The sequence below is a fragment of the Dreissena polymorpha genome, chromosome 2, assembly GCF_020536995.1.
Source record: "Dreissena polymorpha isolate Duluth1 chromosome 2, UMN_Dpol_1.0, whole genome shotgun sequence".
NCBI lineage: Eukaryota > Metazoa > Mollusca > Bivalvia > Myida > Dreissenidae > Dreissena > Dreissena polymorpha.
Genome location: NC_068356.1, coordinates 115,259,711 through 115,268,684, shown reverse-complemented (window position 1 = coordinate 115,268,684; position 8,974 = coordinate 115,259,711). Strand labels below are relative to the sequence as shown.

The 8,974-nt window shown below is 38.6% G+C and overlaps 1 long non-coding RNA gene across 1 annotated transcript; it reads left to right on the top strand.

Annotated features, from left to right (window-relative positions):
- The first annotated feature begins 1,416 nt into the window (after positions 1–1,416).
- LOC127868605 (uncharacterized) lies at positions 1,417–8,270 on the top strand. Its single transcript, XR_008044196.1, has 2 exons — positions 1,417–1,942; positions 7,733–8,270. It is a non-coding gene; the product is annotated as an uncharacterized LOC127868605 (long non-coding RNA).
- Positions 8,271–8,974: the final 704 nt, after the last annotated feature.

Here is an 8,974-nt window from a genome sequence, read left to right as displayed (position 1 = left end):
TCATAAACAAGAAAAATGGATGATCGTAATTCACTAAACAGGTAAAAAAAAATCTAAAATTAAAACCCGTAAACACATTTGTGCATAAAAAGAGGTGGTCCATAAGTTGAATCATATATCCAGCTAGAGGTTCACAGTATTCCGCAGGTCCAAACACTTCTCAAAAACTTTATCGAAGATTGAATGATGACGAGGGTGGTGGAACAATCCTGCATACATGCCACTTTGATGACTTTTTATGCCCCCTTCGAAGAAGAGGGTGAATATTGCTTTGCTCATGTCGGTCGGTCTGTCGGTCTGTCTGTCGGTCCGTCCACCAGGTGGTTGTCAGACGATAACTCAACGCTTGGGCTTAGGATCATGAAACTTCATAGGTACATTGATCATGACTCGCAGATGACCCCTATTGATTTTGAGGTCACTAGGTCAAAGGTCAAGGTCACGGTGACCCGAAATAGTAAAATGGTTTTTGAATGATAACTCAAGAACGCATACGCCTAGGATCATGAAACTTCATGGGTAGATTGATCATGACTCGCAGATGACCCCTATTGATTTTGAGGTCACTAGGTCAAAGGTCAAGGTCACGGTGATCCGAAATAGTAAAATGGTTTCCGGATGATAACTCAAGAACGCATACGCCTAGGATCATGAAACTTCATGGGTAGATTGATCATGACTCGCAGATGACCCCTATTGATTTTGAGGTCACTAGGTCAAAGGTCAAGGTCACGGTGATCCGAAATAGTAAAATGGTTTTCGGATGATAACTCAAGAACGAATATGCCTAGGATCATGAAACTTCACAGGTAGATTGATCATGACTCGCAGATGACCCCTATTGATTTTGAGGTCACAAGGTCAAAGGTCAAGGTCACGGTGACCCGAAGTAGTAAAATGATTTTCGGATGATAACTCAAGAACACTTTTGCCTAGGATCATGACACTTCATAGGTACATTGATCGTGACTCGCAGATGACCCCTATTGATTTTCAGGTCACTAGGTCAAAGGTCAAGGTCACAGTGACAAAAAACGTATTCACACAATGGCTGCCACTACAACGGACAGCCCATATGGGGGGCATGCATGTTTTACACACAGCCCTTGTTATTATAGCTGTTCCGTAATATGTCAAATATCTAGTGTCATTGATATCATCTTTATGATAAAATCTTTACCGTCAATGTACGCTATATATTAATTTCCATCAATTGTACTTAAAAATGCCTACTTTCGCTTTCGTTGTGGCACGGAAAGCCTCTCGATCGGCTCACTTTTCTGGCACGGGAAGCCAAGTCGTCGAACTAAACCGCTTGATATATCAAAGTTCTCTTCTCGAGTGGATATGACTTATTATAGGCTAGACTTTTACAAAATTGATCTTGTATGTGTGCCATTTTTAGCTGTAAATATTTCATTTTTAAATATTTCTGCACAAAATTTTGTGTTTTGGGCATTTGGCGAAAATTGAAAGATAAAAATTGCTATCTTATGAATAAATTTTGATACCAGGGCACAGTGAACCAGGAAGCAACTAGTCCGAGTCAATGGACAGGGACGGGATGATACTTATTGACTTGTTCATCCACTTGTAAAAAGCCGTTTTAAAAGGACCAAATATAAAATGGGCCTTTTTGATAATTTGAGCCTAGCCGGTGTCAAGTTACTTGACTTGCACGAGAAAATCCATGAACTCGTGGCAGTTTACCGAATCTTTGGTTTTTGCATTAAGTATTTTAAATTAACACGTTGTCACCAATATGTGTTCATTATTTCTACAATTCAACAAAGCGATCTTCATTACTGACGGATTTATGCATTTACATTACACCCCCTGTACGTCGATAATCCAAACTGAGTAGGATAATTCAAACTGAAGAAAAAATGGCGACAGAAATAAATACTCCAGTCATTTATTTCTAGGAATACGTTTATTGAAGGTAAGTAGTGACATAATAAACGTTTCTTTTTTATAAAATGTTATTTGCCGGATACAATGCGCTAATAAACAATTAAAAACAAGTACGTCGAAATAAAATGAATATGTTTGAAAATCTGGAAAAGGTAAATGAAATTGTCGAAAGTTTTAGGCCAAAAACAATTATAATCAATGTTTTTAATGTTTGAATGCTTGGACTTATGTATTAACCTTTCATATATGTATGTACACAATTTGATTAGCGTAAATGCTCGAAAACGCAATATATTCGTATTTGTTTGGGACAAGAATATGCACATTGGATAATTGTAATAACTCTGAACTCGTCGGTGGGTAACTCACAACTGACTTTATTCATAGATTCACATAGATATATATCTCAATACAAGTAACTCATGACTGCATGCTTTAACAAGACAATACGAGTTGTGTCCCTTACATCACAATACATGACATCCCCTTTTCTTTCTTTTTTTTTTAAATTATAAATACAGGATACATCAACTACTCTATCGTTACATATGCGAATAGGTTTATGAAAGAAAGCAAATAACATAACCTGTAGTAACACATTATAAACTTCTCTGTTTATAAAATCTAAGTGGGACTTTCTTTTAAACCTCTGAGTTTTAAATTGCTTTTGAAAATAGAACATTTCATTTGAATAAAATTCACTTTAATTAATGAAGAACTCCTTTTAAATTAAATCTGGAATTGAAATTCATAAAATCAAATTAACAATAAAACAACATGTGAGATAAAATTATTTACTAAAATACATGTTTGCTAAGTTTCCACAAAATTGTCGCTGTTATCTAGGATTCAGGCTTGTTCAGGACAAAATGACAATTGCCAGATACACGTAATGTCGGGTTACAGCTGGGATATGATAACAAACTGTGTTTACGCCCAAAACAAACTAGAAAGTAGATACACCCAAAAACAATGAAGTTTTGGATTTTCGTGAGAATTTTTTTTTCATGAACATTTTGTTATTAGGAGAAAAATCAATTAAAGCGCTGAAGGCACTGAATCTTTAAACATTAACCAAGATTTTGATATGATAAAAATAAATGTGTACAAACAGTTCCTTTCTCGTTATGATAGTACAGTTTCAATAACATCATGCATTTAATACCACAATACATCTTACTTATACAAATACCACTATTACCGAATGATAGTTATTAAACAGTTTATTAATAAGTTTATTTTGCACTACAATAAGGCAGTCCTATGACACATGTTTTGCACTTTACATCTTACACATAGTCATTTAACCGTGTCGGTTTGCGAACTTCTCTTCCCGACCTCGTTTTCTTTCTTACAGTGTCTTGTACACTCTCTCTCCCGGTTTGTCTCGGGTTTTGCTCGACCTCGCACTAGCACTGTTTTCGTGATTTGGCGTGGTTGATGGTTGTTCTGCTACCGTTGCTGTTGGCGCTGTGGATGCCGGTATGTACACGTCATTGTTTGTGGTGATAATGTGTGGTTCTTCCTTGGTTTTCATAAGCATGTCCGTGTTTCGACGCTATTCGCGCCCCAATTTGCCTGCTTTATCGATATGTGATCGCGGGTACTCGGACGGTTTCACATACTCTGCCGGTTTCCAGCCAGATGGGGTTTTAATTCTTACTGCGTCCCCTGGCTGAAGATTGTCCTTGCTATTCGCGTGTTGGTCATAGTAGAATTTTTGCTTTTCACAAAATTCTAACAACTTCGGTGCGACATTTTCACTGGTTGTTTCGGGTTGTCGCAATGTTTGTTTCATAGGTATAAGTGTTTTTGCGCGTCGACCCATCAAGCATTGCATTGGTGATCCGATGTTATCGCGTGGTGTGTTTCTTAGTTCTAACAGGGCTAAGTAGATGTCGTCTCCTGTTTCGCTACACATTTTAATTAGATTTTTCACGGTTTGTACAGCCTTTTCGGCAAGGCCGTTTGTTTGTTGGTGCAAAGGCGACGAAGTAATACGGGTGATGCCATATTTTTCGACGAATTCTCGGAATTCAGCACTGGTGAACTGTGGACCGTTGTCCGAGATGATTGTGTCCATGATTCCATAACGAGCCACGTTTTGCTTGATGTGTTTTAAGATGGTGCTCGTTCGAGTGTCTCTTTGCAATGGTGTTACTTCAGTGAAGTTAGAGAAGTAGTCTACAATGATTAGGTAATGGTTACCCTCTAGTTTGCATAAGTCCATTCCAACTTTGCTCCAGGGTAGCTCAGGTACTGGTTGGATGATCATTGGCTCTTTTTGGCTCATGTTGCGATGCATTAAACACGCACTGCACTTGTCTACAAGATCTTCAATTTGTTTGTTCATGCCGGGCAAAATACTAACTCTCTCGCCCTATTTTTACAGTTCACTACCCCTAAATGCGACTTATGTATCGCTTTCAACGTTTCTGTTCTCATTTCTTTCGGGATACACACGCGTTCCCCTCGGTACAGAACTCCATTGTAGATTGATATTTTATCGCGGTAATCCCAAAATGGAACGGCTTCGACGGGAACTTCGCACTTAGTTTCTGGCCATCCTCGAATGATTACCTTGGCCAGTACTTGGAATTGTTCATCCGCTTGTGTTGCGTGTGCAATTTTGTCATGGTTTGAACACGACAGCGTGTCGAGCTTCAAAACCATCAACTCTTCATCGATAGTTTTCTCATCTTGATTTTCTAACGGTAATCTGCTGAGGCAGTCTGCTTGACCCATGTCCTTGCCGCTTTTGTGCACGAGGTTAAAGTCATACGGTTGAAGCTTCAGAATCATTCGTTGAATCCTTAGCGGAGCTTTATGTATTTCTTTCTTTAGAATCGACTCCAACGGTTTGTGATCAGATTCCACTAGGAAAGTATCTCGGCCATATAGCAGTTTGTGGATTTTTTCCACATTTTAGCATTTCTTTTTCGATCTGAGGGTACCGTTGCTCTGTCGGTGTGAGCGCACGTGACGCATATGCCACAACACGGTCCTGTTGGATTTATCGCGGCTCCCAGGCCTCTAATTGATGCGTCTACTGTGAGTGTGACAGGTTTTTTCAAGTCGTAGTACTGGAGTACTTTTGTTGAAACAAGAGCTTTTTTTATTTTATTGAACGCGCGCTTCGCTTCGTCACACCAGCTCCACGTTTCGAGCCTTGTCATATCGCGCAGTGGTGCATTCAACTCACTGAAATTTGGGATGAACTTAGACACGTATGATAACATGCCTAACACAGTTTCCAGCTCACTGAAGCTTTCTAGCTCTCTCATGTCTGCTATCGCCTTCACTCTTTGATCTGTTGGTTTTATTCCGTCTCTAGTCAGTTTGTGACCTACATAGTCCACTTCCGGCTTGGCAAACATACATTTTTCTTATTCATCTTCAGGTTAATTGAGCGTGCCTTTTGAAGCACCGTTTGCAAACGCCTGTTATGTTCTTCGAGTGTTCTACCATAAATCAAAATGTCGTCAACAATTATTTCTACCCCGTCAATGTTACCAAAGTTGTGTTCTATGGACTGTTGGAACACTTCACTCGAACATTTCACGCCCATTGGCATCCGCAGGTATCAGTACCTGCCGAACAGAGTGTTAAATGCTGTGAGCTTCGAGCTCTCTTCAGTTAATTTTATTTGGTAATAACCCATATTCGCGTCTAGCGTTGTACAGTATTTACTCCCATTCAATCTTGTGGCAACATCAACATCATCAAAACTGTTCATTGGATAATGTTCTCTTCGGATTGCGCGGTTTCAATCTGCATATTCGCACTCTTCCGTTGTTCTTCCTTACGCACACCAAACTACTAACCTATTGCGTAGGTTCTGTTACTTTAGCAATAATTTTGCATTTCTCTAAGTGTTTCAGTTCATCTTGCAATTGTTCACGAATCGCGACTGGCACCGGTCGTGGTGCATGAACTACTGGTTCTATTGACTTATCGATTTTAATCTCGTTGTCGCCCGGTATACACCCAATCTCTTCCCAAGGACGTCACTTTATTTCTCAATGATAGATTCTGTTTCAAGTCTTGCGGTGTGTATTGTCATGATCAGCCCAAAATCAACTGAATCATCCCTTCCAAGCAAGTTTATGCCTCTTGGAGTGTTCATAATCTGGAAATTAACCGAACGCTTTATATTTTTATGTTCGCACAGCAATGTAATCATTCCTAGCGCCTTCACTGCTGGCCCATTGACACCGCTAATAATAACATCACTCCTTGTGATTGGCGCGACCTTTTCAAATAGCTTCGCTGTTCCATATGACATGACACTGCACATTGCGCCACTGTCGATTTCAAATTTCACCGTTTTACACCCTATTTTCAAGTTAGCGGACCATTCATGGTTATCTTCACATGATGTTGCGATAAATACGTCTTTCACATCCGCATGTTCAAACTGGTTAAACATTTCCTCGACCTAGTCTTCCTGGGCTCCTGTGTAGTTGACACGTCGTTGACCTCCACGGTCCCGATATCCACGGTGGATTCCCCGATCACTTCCGCGATGACGCGGTCTACGTCCATAGCCACGTGCCCCTCTGTGTGATGCCCCCTTTTGTTGATGCGACGCCCCACCGACTGCAGGACATAATTTGGATGCCTTGAAATGGCCCAACTCACCGCAATTGTCACACTGTTTTTGATAGGCGGGACATTTCCTTATTTCATGCTTTCTGCAGCACTTGAACACAGTATTTTTGTTGCTTGTGAGGGTGTTGATGCGTTCTAGCCATGTTTACATGAGGGCTTTCGCCCAGTGATTTGATGTGAGATGTGGTCAATTATATTTGCCTACAAACCTGCACGACACGTTCGATGGTAAGTTGTGTAACTGGTATCTCCATTAGCTTTTCACTACACTTTGTGTCATTCACGCCATTAATGATCATGTCACATATTAACCCTTCTTTTTGTTCCCCATATTGGCACTGTTCGGCCTTTCTTTTTAATTCCGAAATGTAATCCATTATGGACAGGTTACCACGCTTTGTGTTGAGGAACTCTTGTCTTTTAATGTTACGGTAATTATGCACTCCGAAATGTCTGTCGAATTTTGTGAAAACCGTTTCTAGATTGTACTTATCCTCGGCTGGCACTGCCGCTATTCCAGCATCCTGATTGGCAACAACTTCCGGCGCCCACGCGAACGAATCGTAAATTTTAACGAACTCTCTTCCCATGTTAGCAAGTAGGACGCCAATCTTTCTTTTTCCAGGCTTGTCGTCCAGACCTAGATTGTCCAAATGAATTTGGAAGTTCCGTTTGTAGTTTTCCCAACTTGATGCACTTTCCGACGGGTTAAATTCCGGTAATGGCCTGATTCCCTTCGAAGCCATTTCGCTGTTGTATATAATGAACCTTTAACAACAGATTTGCAACGTACGATTGTCATGCAATCGCCTGAATGCGCCGATTTTATTAGATTTCTGACACCATGTAATAACTCTGAACTCGTCGGTGGGTAACTCACAACTGACTTGATTCATAGATTCACATAGATATATATCTCAATACAAGTAACTCATGACTGCATGCTTTAACAAGACAATACGAGTTGTGTCCCTTACATCACAATACATGGCAATAATGTCCTATAACTATAGTGTATGGATACTTCCAAACTAACATTAGGAAGTCGATGGATACTGACCAAACTGCAAGATGTCTTTATGTAAAGATCTATGTAAAATGAACACTCTTGTAAAATATTTCGAGATTTATTTAATTGCTGACATTACAAGCATTTTAGCACATTGTTAAACAATCATCATAAAAAATGATTTTGTTTTCTTTTCAGGTAAAACAGAAGATAATGGAAAACAACAGATGTTATTATTGTACAGAGTCCTTTAAATGCCTGAAAGAAATACTAATCCATAACACAACTAACCATTACGTAGAAAAAATAAAAATTAGAGAACTTACCTTAGATGAAACAATCGGCAAATGAGTTATCGGACAAAAATAAATGCTGATATTACTCCACAAAACATAGACGAACAACAGCAGCAACTCACTATTGAAAATGACGTTATCAAAGTATATATAAGTATAAGTATAATATATAATGAATCAGATCAGTAATGCCTCAAATAATATTCGAAACCTCTAATATGGTGACAAATACATGCATCAGCAGGGCAAGTGCCACTTTAACCTGCAGCTTCAACTCGAATCCATTTAAATCAAGTGATTAAATCATAAGTAGGAATATTTTAAAAAAGTACGTGAATGCAAATTTCGCATGCTTATTTTGCTTCTAATCTCAATTGTATATATATGCAAGTTCTGTTGAAATTGTTTTCATTATAACAAATAAATGAATGTGGATGTTCGTTGAAAGTATTTTTATATTCCATTATACACATCGTGTGAGTTTCTGGTTATAAATAGTTGTTTTCAAAGAATAATATCCAACCTGTCTTTGGAAAACATGTTCAATATATCGCAGTTTGAGAATTATCCATTTGAGTTTGGTTATTATCCACAGAAATTTTCATGTCAGTTTGGATTTATCCATAAACTTTTATACCCGTCCTGCAAACACATGATTTTAACGCAGAAACACACTAGGTGTTAAAAGTAAAATTTATAAAGGACAGTTCATGATATAATTTGGCATATCTCTGTTACAGTTTCGTTCGCTCTTTTGTCAATTAACGTGTAAATAATTCAACACATAGGTCGCATTTCATGAAAATTAGCATTTTCCGAAGACAAATTTATCGTTTTTAACTAGAAAACTATTAAATCATTGCAAAACTCAAAACGCATGTGTGTGTCAGACATTCATTATCACATTAGTCAACAATTACGTCCTTATAGTTACTTTATAAGCAGACATTATACAATTATCGCCTACCTTTCAGTTTCAGTTTCTGCCGACATTTTTTTCTTCAGTATGAATTATCCAACTCAGTTTGGATTATCGACGTACAGGGGGTGCATTAAGATACTTCAAATATGTAGCCAATATTGTTAGTCCAAATAATTACGTTAAAAGTCCCCTTTCGCCTTTGGTATTTACATCCAATATTCT